The sequence below is a fragment of the Glycine soja genome, chromosome 20 (assembly GCF_004193775.1).
Source record: "Glycine soja cultivar W05 chromosome 20, ASM419377v2, whole genome shotgun sequence".
Taxonomy (NCBI): domain Eukaryota; kingdom Viridiplantae; phylum Streptophyta; class Magnoliopsida; order Fabales; family Fabaceae; genus Glycine; species Glycine soja.
Window position 1 is genome coordinate 28,119,329 of NC_041021.1, and position 16,138 is coordinate 28,135,466.

General features: G+C 34.4%; 1 long non-coding RNA gene across 1 annotated transcript; it reads right to left on the reverse strand.

The window, feature by feature from the left end:
* Positions 1–1,839: 1,839 nt before the first annotated feature.
* LOC114401710 lies at positions 1,840–5,954 on the reverse strand. The gene is made up of 4 exons (XR_003664337.1): positions 5,803–5,954; positions 3,317–3,466; positions 2,555–2,719; positions 1,840–2,012 (listed from the first exon to the last, which is right to left on the reverse strand). It is a non-coding gene; the product is annotated as an uncharacterized LOC114401710 (long non-coding RNA).
* Between the last annotated feature and the right edge of the window lie 10,184 nt (positions 5,955–16,138).

The window sequence follows — 16,138 nt, forward strand, 5'->3', positions numbered from 1 at the left end:
TATTTTCCTTCAAACCATTATTTTAATAAAGTTATTTCTCCTTATTTATTTAATTATAAAAACCTCACAATTTTTCTAAAACTCTATTTATTTTTAAATATTTTTTTAAATTTATTTTACGAAAAAATCGGGTGTTACAACTATCTCTAGCATCCTCCAAGTATATATCTAATTCAGATGTACTAGATCTAGTTGATTGGAAATATCGACTATAGCCATAAGGATCATTCTCAATCCTTGCACTAGGTTGAGCTTAAGCCTCCTGTGAGCTAACTTCAAACTCATCACCACAACTACTATACTCCAAAAAGTGATCTCAAGCTAGATTCCACTTTATACCTCAACTTACAAGTCAATTCACCCCATTCACCATCAAAACGTTCAGCAATAAGCCAATTTGTGAATTTTAATTTGTAACTTGGGTGCAACACAAGAGAGATAATCAATAGCGTGTTTATATGATTAGGATTGCCCCAATAATTACCATATTTTTCCTTCATGCATACAGCCATCATTCTCACTCATATTCACACCCCTGGAAGTAGACATTTCCATGATTTTCATTCCAATCCCAAAGGCCTCAAACATATATGTAGTGTTTGTCACATAAGATGAACCAAAAATGTGTAACGTAGCATCATAGAAAATCTCCAAGAATGGAAAGATTGAATGCACAAATTCTCAATCACTATATGTAGGAGCCATGCCCATGAATTTTTTGTCTCTCAATTCGAACTCCTCAAATGCCTTATGATGCTTTAAAATGGCTTGCAACATCAAGTAAGGAGAATTCCATCTAGTTTCTACGTCTAAGTGACCAAGGCCTTTATATTCAATGTTTACATGCGCAACACATTCATTGAATTTAGACAATCTAGAAGGGGAGGATTTTACATACTTGACAACAACACGAACCCTATAATAGCTGCAATATCCTCTTTGAAACTTTCTTGCACAATTAAATTAATAATATGTGCACAACATCGCATATGAAGATAATTTCCATTCAACACCAAATGATTCCAAGTCATTAGCCTCTTTTGCAGATATTCAATTACTTTATCATTTAAGGTGTCATTGTCAACCGTCAATGAAAGAACACAGGTTAGCCCCCAACTACTTAAGAAACTCTCAACCATCCTAGCCAAATTCTTTCTTGTGTGACTTTTGACTTGACAAAAGTTTACCACTTTCGTTTACAACATCCAGTCATTGTCAATGAAATGTGTCGTCAAACTCATATAAGTCAGATTTTGCGACGAAGTCCATGTGTTTGTAGTAAGGCAAACCCTTTGACAATGTTGAGAAAAAAAGCTCTTCAATTTTACTTTTTCACTACTCCAAAGACTAAGAACATCTCATGCCAAGATAGTGTGTGAGATGACAACAAGAAAGGGTGTAATGGTTGTTGAAGAAGAATTTGATTTTTGCATCTTGCTCGTGATGTATGATTTCTTCTTGCATGTGTCTAAATGAGTGTGCATGATAGTTGTTCCACTACTATATTTGATCAAAGCACCACAGTAACCATTTAGATAGGGATAAAGGATTGGGGTTTGACAATTTATCAAAGTGATCTCATGCAATAGATTGATTTTTACGCCCTACAAAGCGAGGCGGTAACATTTCTCCTGTTGTGCTAGAGGCCAAGATGTCAATGTCATCATGGTCATCCATCTAGTGATTTTGCATTTAAAAAGAACATAAGTATATAAATCTTAGCTGAAAACAATGTTAAAGTTACTTATCTTAACTTAAGAAGAACAATTGATATAGAATTATAATAAAAACAAGCTTAAGAAGATATTCAAGTTCAAAGTGAATACAATCATACCTTAATTATAGTGAAAACTAGCTCAGTTGAAAAAACAAAAGAAAAATGTTAAAGTCTTGCCTCAAAATGCAAAACTAGGCCTTGGAGTAGGGTGCTACCTAATCAAAGGGGGAACTTATGTTGGCTTAGCCATTTTGGTCCTAGTCACAGTGCGCTCTATAAATGGTTCAACTCACTGCTGCAAAAAAGACATTTAACGACAGTTAATAGAGACATTTAACAACAATTTATAATTGTCGTTATATCAAAAGTTGTTGAAAGTTGCAATCTTTAATGACGGTTATAGAACAACCGTCGTAAAAAAGTTAAACTTTTTAAGACGGTTGTTAACTAATAACCGTCTTAAAAAGTCCTTAGTGGACTAAGTACTTTCTAAGATGATTCAGATAAAAACCGCCTTAGAAGCTCTTCTTGCCCCTTGTGGCAATCACATGCACCTAATTCATCAATAATCAAAATCTATATTCAGTATTAACAATTCAAGAGCATGGATAACTTGTTTCATAATTGTATTACATGGTAGTAAATTTCAAATATATCAAACCAACTTTGTTTATGGACATAGCAAAGATGGTAAGTTGTTGCTATTTGGAAGTATCAACATGAGTAATTAATTTTTTTAGCTTTTTTCTAATAGTAATAATATCCAAGTCCTCTTGATTGTAACTACCATATATGTGCAAATGAAACAAAAAGCACCATCATGTATGGACTACTTACTTCTCTTTCTTCCTTCCACTGCATCTCTGCATCCTCCTCTAGCATGAACTTGCCCCGCGTCATTTCACTTCCAATCCAACCACATGTGGCTATCGTTATTCCAACCTCATCTTTCAACTCAAATCTCAGTGTCTCATAGAAGTTCACTAATGTTGCCTTCACAACCTTGAATACAAAGAATAGAACGACAAAGTTAAATAAATAAAAAGAGGAAGTGCTTAGATCGGACTAGATGCAAGTTGATCAAGTAAGTTCAAAATGCTATAAAATAGACTAATATTTGGTTAATTGAACATAAGTTTCATTAAACCTGTAAATGGTATCATTAGCGTCAATTGCTTGCTTCTTAGAATCCACTTAACAAATTAACCTATTTTTAAACTAAACAGGCTAATTATGCTGAAAAAAGTGTCTGATATCTGAAACCTCAGAAATCTGAACTAAATTATTGTTATGAAGAACACATAGAATGTTAATGTATATATACCTACAACATGTAAACTCATCCTTGGCATAGGTAACCAACTTTCAACTGATGCATTGATAAATAATGAATTTAATTTCTATATTAAAAGTTTCAAATTCAGTATCAACCATTAGATATCATGATGACTTACAAGATAATTATTATTAAAGTCAAACAATTTATGATGAATGATAGCATAAAAAATCTTTTAGACTGAGTGTAGGAACTATAAGCAAAACAAAAACAATATAATGCTTGCTGAGAAAAAAAAAAGTATAATGCCATAGAATACTTACATTTCCTGAAAATCAAGTGCTGAAATTTTCCATTTCTTATAGAAATCAAGCTAATGATTATAGCAGATAATGCCAAAAGAGCATCAACTGTCATTAAAGCAACAACTAATGTGACTATACTTGTTGAACTCCTCCTCTCTGAATCTTTAGCTATAAAATGGAAGTTAAATTAGAGAAACTTAACAAAGGTTAAAAGGAGATATCTTTAACTGAATACAAAGAGGGACACATGTTTTGGTGGCTTGTCTTTGTGTGTGCATAGAATGTCGCAAACATAAGGTATATACTATATATATACCATCTAAGATCAAACCAGTTTGCATTGATCATCATCTCAGTTAAGTGGTACATATAAAATCAGAGAACCTATAACAATTTGAAGATTGATAATAATAATAATAATAATAATAATAATAATAATAATAATAATAATAATTTACCTTTTAGAAACAAAAAAATTAAGCTTACAACAAAAAAATTAAATCACTGACATTCCTTATTAAAAGTATATGGCTTGTGCTTGCAAAATAAATGGTCCTCATTTTATGAGACCTGCATATCAACGTGTAACTGGCAAACTAACAGCTACAATCCAAAAATAACAAAGTAAAAAAAGAGTCAAATTTGTGCAATTAATCACAAAATTTTCTAAAGTAGTTACTGAATAATTTCTTATATAGAAAATATAGTTGGTCTATCATTTTGTCTCCAAGCAATGAGTACAATGAATCTGATTATACTAAATAACCTTAGTTAACTAGAAAAATTTGTGTCACAAGGAAAAAACAAATAAAGTTGTGCCTTTTTTAGCTTTATTCAAAAACTATTTTTATTGAACTAAATCTGAAAATTATCGAATCTCTTGTCATTTATTTTATGTAATTTACATTACTTGACGAGGAAGATTCAAGAATTGATCACTAAATCAACTTACTAAAAAAGCTTGCAAGTAGCACGGAAAGAAAAATTATTGAACTCGTGGGTTAATGATCTATGCTAAAAAGCCCACTTCTCAAATGCATTGTGTTAAGCATATAATATGATGTGTTTTAAAAAATATTTTTGTTTGAGGAAGAAAAAAAATATATTTATATTACATTATTATAACAATAAATTTAAAAACTATAACTTCACTTAAAGAATTTAGATGTTGATAATGCCAAAAGAAAATACTAAGAAATCATTTCTCACATTTTAGAATCATTTACTTTTAAGTTGTACCAATAGGGACCGCAATCGTGAGCAGATTTTATGTACTTTAGTAATAGTAATGAACATGTGTTATAGTTGATAGATCATATTTAATTCTTTACACAGCTAGACAGTGATAAATCACTGTATGTAGGTTAGTAGCTCTGCTTTCTAGGGAATAAAATAGGTTGCATTCTAATGGAAATTTATACATAACTACTAATAAACTCTATAGGATGTGATTTTATTCTAGAACTTGACCAAATATATGCCTACTGAGTTATGCTGATTTTGGCCAAAGGAAATACACTAAAATGATATATGTTTACTAGTTTTAGAGGTAGAAAAGAAAGTGGACTCCAATATTGTTAATCATGAATATCATTACAGCCCTGTCAAAAAAAAAGAAAAGAGAATATCATTACAACATTTTTATTGTTAATTCATTGCAAGTGATTCCTCCCCACTTTACCTTCTTTATATATTTCTTTCTTATATATACATAATACACTATTGATCAGCTAAAAGGAATGGTGGTTAATTTTCTTTTTTTTATAACATCTATATCATACATACACCATGTAAAATTTGTTGAGAACAACAAATTAAGAAATAGAAGTTGTTCATTTAGTGGCAGTGACTATTGATGATACAATGGAAATTTAATGATTGAAACACTAGTACACCACTGAATGTTAATGATGTGAAATATTAGTGGAACCGCTATACTGAAATGGATTTGTAGTTTAAGTCAAATTAGATTTGGGAAACTAAAATCAGAACTCTATCATCCTCGATCTATCATCTTATTTGATGCAAACTAGAGATGGGAATAATTGAAGGTAAGCTCCCTTCATAGTTTTCTATCAAATCTTCTCTTATTCCCTATATATATATATATATATATATATATATATATATATATATATATATATATATATATATATAGGGAATAAGATGAAGCTCAATCTTGCTCGATAAAATGAAGCTCAATCTTGCCATACATGTTATACTTGTATAATCCCTATGGAGATTATTTTTCAATGTATGCATGTAGATCTTATTCTTGCCTTTCGATATAAACAAAAAATTTCGTTATTGAGTAATTTTAACAAACACAAGTTAATCCACAGTATATATACCTTCAAGTTAAGAAAAACACAAGACTTGTACTCTCATAGTAATTTTAACAAACACATACAGCACAATATATCAGAAAGCTCATTGGTAAAAATAGCTTATCCACAGCTCATTCGTAAGAACAACTTAACCATTATGATAAAAAAGCAACTTACTTGAAATAACAGCTGCCTCCACACCAAGCTAATCCACAGTCCTGAGATGCAGGTAAGAACATCCAATCATAAAATAACATTCTTTTTGGGAAAAAATAAGTGATTTTTCTTTCTTCAATTATTATTATGCTACACTAGAACCCAATCCACAGTCCAACTTGATGCCACTTTGCTTTGTGTGAGGAGGTATCAATCTAAAATCCCACTCAAAGAGAACCCATCCCCACATGTCTCAATCACCAATTTAAAGACCACAAATTAAAATCACATAAAAGAAAAGAGGAAAATTTTCCAATCGAGCAAAGAAAAGCGACTGAAGAATAATAATAAGGTTGCAAAAAAGCATATATAAAATCAAAGAACAATATCCACAAACCACTTGAGATGAAATATTCAATATAATTATAGAATAAAATGATTCTTCAAGATAAGAGATAACTAACTGGAAAGAAGTATAATTTTTTTTATTGCAAATAATTTTTTTTTTACAAAAAAAAGAAGTATAATTTTTGGAGAACCTCGTTGCAGTCCTCAGGCACATGTTCAACCTTTCGGGAGAATATTTTGATAGTGCCAAGAAGAAAATAGCCCAACACTCTATAGGAACACCATCCATTTTCTTGCAAAATCTTGTTTGCAGAAGGTAAAAATGAAATGAAAATAATGGCAAAACAACGGAATGGACCTACCATTTCTAGGATTGAACCGGATCGGAAGGCTGTGGTCCGCAAAGGTGGGATTGAACGTGAAGACCGACTTCATGTCGTGCTTCTCGAGGATATCCTCCCTGACCTCAAGCTGGTCCTACTCCTAGCCGCCCAGCCGCCCATCGCCGGCTTGAACACCGCCACGGGGCCCTTCCCCTGCTTGTAGATATGAATTTGATGATCCACGACAACAATACACAATGCAATGACTCTAACAATCATGTCAGTGAGTATAAGAGGAGGAGAAGTTGAAGATGTTTAGAGAGTTGTTCATACCTGGCCCTTGAATTTTTTTAAATACCTTGATCTTGGTAGGAAAGTTTGTTAGGTGGTTAGGATCACATGGCCAATGTGGTGAGGATTCATAAAAATTAAAAATAAGTATCAAAGAATTTATAACAATTTATGTATTTTGTTCAACAAAGTGAGCTAATCTTCCTTAGTTTAATACGATAAAATTGAAATGGAATTACAATCATTCAAAATATAATAAGAATGTTGATTCAGTATAAACAAATAAGACACACGCATCATACATGTTAGTATAACATTTTATATATGTTTCCAACATGAATCTATGTGGTCTGTTATAACATATATCTAACCCTCAAAACTAGAAAGTACAAGTGCACCAATTATTTAAACCTTTTTGTTAGTTACACGGAGGTTTAACAAATCAAGGCCCAAGAAGCACTAACTAGGAGGTGTTGTTTATGTTGGGCCAGTTTCATTTCAGAAAATGACATTGAGTTTAGTCGTCAGAAATAGTGTGTCTGTCAAGTGTATGAAGCGAGAAGGTGAGTGAGAATCGTGAAAATTGAATTATGAAGATGAAGAGCTTAAACGATGATGCTTCAACGCAAGATCTCGACCCTTAGAGCGACCACAACTCTGATTACTTAGCTCACCCTAACTTCCACCCTGAACCCCACCCTCAGCCCCACCGTCCGTGGGGCTTCACGGTGTCATCGGTCACCACCAATACCGGCGACAAGGTGAATAAGTAGAGGGAGAAGGAGAAGGAGTGCACCAAGCTCCGCGAGCGACACCGTTGAGCCATCACCAGTCGCATGCTCACTGGACTCCGCCAACATGAAAATTTCCCCCTACCAGCGTGTGCCAACATGAACGATGTACTCGCCTTCGGAACCTTGCTATGCAGCTGCTTCTATTGCTCACTCTTGTCGGGGTTCACGCACTACTCGATTTCTCCCATCAATGCTCTCTTCTCCTCCTCCTCCTTTCTCTAGGTTTTGTTTATTGGGGAATGGAGACCGACGGACTACTCAATCATAGCATACGTGCTAAACATGCACATGAATAAGAAGAGAGAAAGTGGGTATTGGGAAGAGGAAAGCACGCAAAATGAGAGGACCCATCGCTTTCAATTTTTAAAAAAATTTCAAATTCAAACATAAACAAAGACGGTTTCGTAAAAACCATTTTTGTTTTACATTATTCAAAAACGGTTTTATGAAAACTGACATTAAAATGGTAGTCATACTTACCAAAAAGCCACCGCACGTTTAATAATGACGTTTTTGGAATAACCGTTGTTGAACGTACATTGTAAATAATGTTGAACAAGTGGCCTCAGAAATATTAAGAAGGGGGGTTGAATTAAGATTTTGTTGACTATTCCTAATTGAAATTTTCCCTTTCTTAATTATTCCCTAGATTCAATTATTTCTTTGCTAACAAGTTACTGAAATAATAAATGAAGGAAAATAACTTGCGAAAATGTAAAGACAACAAAAAGTAAAAGAGATAAGGGAAGAGAGAATGCAAAACCAGATTTATCCTGGTTCGGCTACAACTCGAGTCTACATCCAGTCCCCAAGCAACCTGCTTGAGATTTCCACTATCCTTGTAAAATCCTTTACAAGCAATGAACCACAAATGAATCCCTTCCTTTGTATTCAGTGATTACAACCAAGAAGTTATACCCACTTCTTGCAATGGACCCAAAAGCGGTTAGTCTTTTGAGTCCAGTAATCAACCAAGAAGAAAATCCGCTTCTTGCAATGAACCCAAAAGCGGTTAGTCTTTTGAGTCCAGTGTTTAACCAAGGAGAAAATCCTGCTTCTTGCAATGAACCCAAGGAACGTTGGTCTCTTGTGTTCAGTGTTCAACCAAGAAGACCTTCTCTTGAAAAACAGTCACCAATAGTAGGTCTCTTGAAAAACAGTCAACAAGAGTAGGTCTCTTGAAAAGCTTTTTGTAAGAATGGAGGATGAGAGGAAAATAGAATAGCACAAGTTTTTGTCCGAATAAACTTTTCTTGACAAAGCAAGTATTTGAACAAAAACTCTTAGAAAGATGTTGAGAATGATTGAATGAATTTAGTTAAAATTCGTGCCAAGGTCATATATTTATAGCCATTTGATGGCTCTTGAAGAAACCATGTTAAAAGTTGTGACTCTTGGCAATTTCTTCCAAACTAGTCACTTTAAAAGTTGTGACTCTCTTCAAAACTAGTCATTTTAAAAGTTGTGACTCTCTTCAAAACTAGTCACTTTAAAAGTTGCGACTCTTGGCAAATTCTTCAAAAAACCAGTCACTTTAAAAATTGTGACTCTTGGCAATTTATTTTTCAAAACCAGTCACTGGTAATCGATTACCATTATAGTGTAATCGATTATACATCAACAGTTGTGACTCTTCATGTTTAGATTTGAAAACCAACGTTTAGAAACATTGGTATTCGATTACAAATGTTGTGTAATCGATTACACAAGTTTTGAAAATGTTTTATCACAAGTTGTGACTCTTGAAATTTGGAATTCAACGTTCAAAAACATTGGTAATCGATTACTACTTTGTAAAACAGTTATAAAACTGTTTGGGCTTCTGGTAATCGATTACGACCTTATGGTAATCGATTACCAGAGAGTAAAAACTCTGGTAAAAGATTTTTCTTTGAAAAATTCTTTTGGACAAATTGTGCTATTCAATATTTTGAAAAACTCTTTTTATACTTTTCTTAATGGTTCTTGCATATCTTGAGTCTTCTCTTAATTCTTTACTTGAATCTTGATTCTTGATTGAATGACTCTTTGATTCTTGAAACTTGCTTGAATCTTGATTCTTGATTGAAAGACTCTTTGATTCTTGAAACTTGCTTGAATCTTGATTCTTGACTTGAGTTTTGGCATCATCAAAATAAGCCTGAAAGCTTTGCTTCTACAATCTCCCCCTTTTTGATGATGACAATCCTGAAATCAAGAGAATACATGCAAGATTTGTTATATCGTTCACTCATATCTTTCTCCCCCTTTCTTTTTGAATTCATGCTTAAATTTAAATTGTGTTCTTGATTTCTAAAATACCCATTTTCTCTCCCCCTTTGGCAACATCAAAAATCCAAAGTGCATGGAAATGACATAAAATAACAAACATATATCATAGACTAACAGACATAGCTACAAGACAAAAGAAAACTTAATGAACATTTATTTATCTAAATCACTAATATCTAAAAGACCAAGTTCTCCTATAATAGCAAAGAATGTTTCCTTTAGGAGAGGTTTAGTGAAGATGTCAGCAAATTGATTTTTAGTATCTACAAATTCTAAAACATAATCGCCTTTAAGAACATGATCCCTTAAAAAGTGATGCCTAATCTGTATATGCTTTGTTCTAGAATGTATTACTGGGTTTTTGGATAGATTTATGACACTGGTATTGTCACACTTAATAGGTATGTGATCAAGAATAATCCCATAATCAGACAATTGTTGCTTCATCCATAAGATTTGTGCACAACAACTGCCAGCAAAAATATATTCTGCTTTGGCAATGGATAAAGCAACACTATTTTGCTTTTTTTTGTGCCATGAAACAAGAGCAGATCCTATAAAATGGAAAGTTCCATTAGTGCTTTTTTCTGTCAGTTTTGGATTCGGAAAAATCCGAATCAGAATAACCTATTAAATTGCATGTAGAGTTTTTAGGATACCATAATCCTAGGTTAATAGTTCCTAAGAGATATCTGATAATCCTTTTTACTGCAATCAAGTGTGATTGTTTGGGATTGGATTGGAATCTAGCACACATGCATACACTAAACAGAGAAGAGATCCAATCATACCTCAACATTGTTTTATGTCCATAGACTGACCAAATTCATCTTTATCTAAGTAATAGCCAGTACTCATGGGTGTGGCCATGTGCTTTGAATTTTCCATCCCAAATCTTTTGATCAGTTCTTTGCAGTAGATGGCTTGGTTGACAAATATGCCTTCGTTGGTTTGTTTAATTTGTAACCCAAGGAAATAGTTTAAATCTCCCATCATTGGCATCTCAAATTCGCTTTGCATATCAAGAGAAAATTCCTTGCACAAAGAATCATTAGTGGATCCAAAAATAATATCATCAACATATATTTGAGCTAATAGAATATCATCATCCTTTTTCCTTAAACCATATAGTGCCTTTTTCAATTTATAAACATGATCTGGCTTATCTGAATTTTCAAAACATGGAGGTTGTTCTACATATACTTCTTCCTGAATTAGTCCATTTAAAAAGGAACTTTTAACATCCATTTGATAAAGTTTAAAATTCATAATGGATGCATAAGCTAAGAGCATTCTAATGGCTTCTAGTCTTGCAACAGGAGCATAAGTTTCTTCATAATCTATTCCTTCTTCTGATTATATCCTTTTAAAACTAACCTAGCCTTATTTCTAATGAATATGCCATGTTCATCTAACTTATTCCTAAATACCCGTTTTGTTCCTATAATGGGGTAGTTATGTGGTTTCTAAACTAGTTCCCAAACATTATTTCTCTCAAATTGATTTAACTCTTCCTGCATAGCAACCATCCATTGATCATCTATTATGACTTCTTTTAAATTTTTAGGTTCTATCATAGAAACAAATGCCATGTTATTGCATAAATCTTTGAGAGAGTGTCTAGTTGTTACCCCTTTAGAAATATCACAAATAATGTTGTCAAGAGGATGATTTCTGGAAGCTTTCCACTCTTTTGGAAGATCATTGGTTGCTAGAGTTTCGTAGTCTTGAGAATCCTCATTGCTTTAATCTCTTTTCCTTTTAGAACCCCTTTCATGAGTTTGTTGGATCGAGTGGCCTCAGAATAATTAAGAAGAGGGCGTTGAATTAATTATTCCTAAAACTTTACCAATTAAAAATTACTCTTTTAAGGCTTTTACTTTTGTTGTTAAGAGAATGAGGAGTAGAAGAGAAACTTAACAGAAAGTAAAAGCGGAAATTAAATGCACAACGAAAAGTAAAAGAGTAGGGAAGAAGGAAACAAACACACAAGGATTTTTATACTGGTTCAGCACAAACCCGTGCCTACCTCCAATCCCCAAGCGACCTGTGGTCCTTGAGATTTCTTTCAACCTTGTAAAAATCCTTTTACAAGAAAAGATCCATAAGGGATGTACCCTCCCTTGTTCTCTTTGAACCTAGTGGATGTACCCTCCACTAGAACTGATCCACAAGAGATGTACCCTCTCTTGTTCTCAGTCAAACCCAAGTAGATGTACCCTCTACTTGTACCACAAAGGATGTACCCTCCAATGTGTTAAGACAAAGATCTCAGGCTGTTACACCTTTGATACTTTGTGAATGGGGATACAAAAGAATTCTCAGGCGATTAAACCTTTGAACGCTTTTGTATTAGGGAATGGGAAGAATCAAAAGAATTCTCAGACTGTGTCGTTTTGAATTCTTTGACAAGGGAGAAGGGAGACACAAAAGAATTTAGGTGGTTAGTCCTTCCTTCTTTTGGAAAAGAGAGAAGAGAGACACAAAAAGAATTCAGGCGGTTAGTCCTTGGCGAATTCTTTTTGGCAAAGGGAGAAGAGAATGAAAATATGAATAGCACAAGTTTTCAAGGTTTAGAAAACCGTAAAACTTCAGAAAGCTTTTGGTACAAAGAAGAAGAAGAAGTTTCAAAGAGATTCAAGGCTTGTAAAGGATTGTATGAGATTGTTAGAAAGACTTGATTTTTTTTAAAATGCAAAACAAAGCCTTGCTTTTATAGACTCTTCATGTCTGGTCAAGATGGCCATTCAGAAGAGTTATAACTTTTAGAAAAACTTAAAACCCATTTGAAAGAGTCAAAACCTTTTTGAAGAGTTACATCTTTAGATTTTTCAGAAACAAACACTGGTAATCGATTACCAAATATGTGTAATCGATTACACAAAGCTTTTGAGTGAAACAATGTGACTCTTCACTTTTAAATTTGAATTTCAATGTTCAAGGACACTGGTAATCGATTACCAAAACATTGTAATCGATTACAACCTTTTGAAAATATTTGGAACGTTGTAAATTCAGTTTGAAAACATTTTCAAACTTATTTTGCTATTGGTAATCGATTACAACAATATGGTAATCGATTACCAGAGAGTAAAAACTCTTTGGTAAAGGTTTTGTCAAAAACTCATGTGCTATTCAAAGTTTTGAAAAAACTTTTTAATACTTATCTTGATTGAATCTTTTCTTCATTCTTGAATCTAGAGTCTTGAATCTTGATCTTGATTCTTGAGATCTTGAATCTTGAATCTTGAATTCTTCTTGATTCTTGAACTCTTGACTTGTTCTTGATTCTCTTGAGATGTTCTTTGATTCAGTTGAGCTTTTTGTTCATCATCTTTTGTTGTCATCATTGTTATCATCAAAACACCTTTGAATCATTGTTGATTCATTATGAAGCTTTGCTTCCACAGAGTTTGTATCTCTTCTAAGAAATCTGAGACATCATCTAACACATCCTTTCTTGGAGAAATAACATTAGACTCATCAAAGGAAACATGAACAAATTCTTCAATATTCATAGTTCTCATCCGCCTTGGCATCAAACTTTCCTAAGTTTTCTTTTCCATTATTTAATACAAAGCATTTGCAACCAAAGACATGTAGATGTGAAATGTTTGGTTTTCTACCATTGAATAATTCATAAGGAGTTTTCTTTAAGATGAGTCTTATTAAAGCCCTGTCATACCCTAATTTCGTCCGGGGACCTTTGCTTGATGACATGCGACCTTTGTTTGGTCCTTGTAAGGTGCTTGACACCCATCATTAGGCAATTTGTGAAATTCCGGGACATGCCGGAAAACAAAAGAAAATATTGATGCACAATCCGTAAGGTTCCGTGACACACCGGAAATCCAATGGAAGCATCGTTGCACAATTAGTGAGGTTCTGTAACATTCCGTAAGTCAAAAAGGGGATGATTATGTAATCCACAAGGTTCCGTAACATTACGGAAAGAAAACAAGTATCGTTACGAAATTCGTAAGTTTCCGTAACTTTACGAAAAAAGAATCACCAAAAAAAAGGCAGGGGGTGTACTTAGTAAAAATGGGGGTGTAAATAGCAACCAGGCCCACTTGGGCCCTCCAGAAGATTCCTCCAGAAGGCTGTTGCTTCTGGAGGAAGCAACTCTGCTCGCCTGGGCGAGCTGGGCGGCAAGCATCTCCCCTATTTTGCTATAAATAGGGGAGGAAGTGAAGTGGAAAAGGGGTCAGCCCCTTAGGCACTTCTCTCTCTTTCGACTTTGCTTGGAAAAATTGTTTCCGTGAAGAAAATCTAAGCCAAGGCGCTTCCAAAACGTTTCCGTAACGTTTCCGTGAGGAATTTCGCGAAGGTTTTTGACCTTTCTTCGACGTTCTTCGACATTCTTCATTCGTTCTTCATCGTTCTTCGATCTTCAATGGGTAAGTACCTCGAACCAAGCTTTTCGATTCATTCTATGTACCCGTGGTGGTCCACATTGTGTTTCGTGTATTTTTATTCTCGTTTCATTTACTTTTTATACCCCCTTTTGACGTGCTTAAGCCATTTTATTTAAGTCATTTCTCGCTTAACCTAAAAATAAAATAAATTTCCACCGATCGTTTGAATTGTATTATCCGTTAACTTCGGTTAAAATAAATTCCGACCGTTCGGTCGTGCCGTAACCATGTTGGAAATCAAAAAAAGGGTAAAATAATAATATAATAATAAAAAATGTCTTTTAGTAAAATAAAGCGGAAAATCAATCGGACGTTTTCTCTTTGGGATTTCTCATTCTTAATTGAATTGACTAATAACTAAAGTGAAACTAAGGCTAAAATCAACTCGCCTAGTCAAGCTCGTCCATAAAAAATAGGTTTTGAAGTTTATCATTTAAATTTCTTACTAAGTAAAAATGGATCATTCTCAAGGTCCAACGCCTTAAAATGATCACCTTTTAAGTAAAAAAGAATCACTTGATAAAAAAGAACTACGTAGGTCTGATTTCCTCATCGCAATTGAGGAATACGTAGGAGCAAAGGGAAACACCCTTGTCGACCACAAAAAGAGAAAAATATAAAAAGGGTATAAAGGATATAAAGACATAAAAAGGGAACATAAAAATTAAAGTCACATTTGCACATTCGATTAAAGGCTGCTGTCCCTTGGGATGGACGTGTGGGGTGCTAATACCTTCCCCGTGCGTAAATACAGCTCCCGAACCTTTCACTTAAAAGTTCATAGATCACGTCTTTTCCGGTTTTTCCGACGTTTTCCTCAAATAAACATTGGTGGCGACTCCGCGCGTATTCCTTTCGTGGAACATGCATCCCGCGAGTCACGCGTCGCCCTCCCGCCGAAGGGTAGGTTGCGACAGTTGGCGACTTCATTGGGGAATGTTTTTAGAGAGTTAGGCCATTTAATCTTGTGCAAAGTTTTGCCATGACTTACTCCTTTGTTGGTTTCCCTTTATTATGTTCTTGTATATATAACTTTTTGATGCTTTTAGTGCATTTTTTGTATGCATGAGGTAAATATTTATTCATTTGATGCACACAAACACTAACACTATTTGCACACACGGTGAGTTGAGAAAGGGGCCCTATACCCGGGTTCGTGGGAACATAAAGAGTGAATCCGTGATCATGCTAGGTCTCCGACTTGCTTGATTACAGTGAACCCTCATCTAGAGTTTTTCTCTTTGAAAACATATTGTTGCTAGTAGTCCCTACTGCTGCAGTATGTTCTTCGAAGGGGATGATACCTCTAGAAACCATCAAGAGAGATATGACTACCTTGGGGGTTATCACTAAAAGCCTAGTTAGCTCTTTCCCTTATAGGTCCCTTAAATAGGGGCACGGAGCAAACACGCTGCGTGCCATTTTTCACACTGCCATGCATAAGTATCATATACTCTCTTGCTTATATTTGTTTGTGAATATTGTCGTACTATGTACATCCCCGTATTGTGCCTTTCGCATATGCATCATGCGTGGGTTTCGTCTTTGATCCCCTCACTTTAGCAAACCGACGGAGGGTCCGTGTCGCCTTCTTAAAAACATACGTTGGGTGCCACGCTACCCAAACATTGTATCCAACAAGGAAACAATTTCTCGGGCTCCCGTATTCGTAAATTGCATCTGTGTCATATGCATTTCTTCATGCATTCATCCATTCCACCCATGATAGATGTCGGAGTTTTGATTCGGACTAGATTTTATTTCACTTTAGTAAAACATGGGATCAAGTCAAAAGCCTTCGCTTAAAAAGAGGTTCTATCAAGTCAAAATCAAGAGCTTAGAGGTCACTAGTTTATGAGAGTTGGGGCAATTAATGGGTCAACTTCAACAGCAAGCCTTCCGCAAAGCCTAT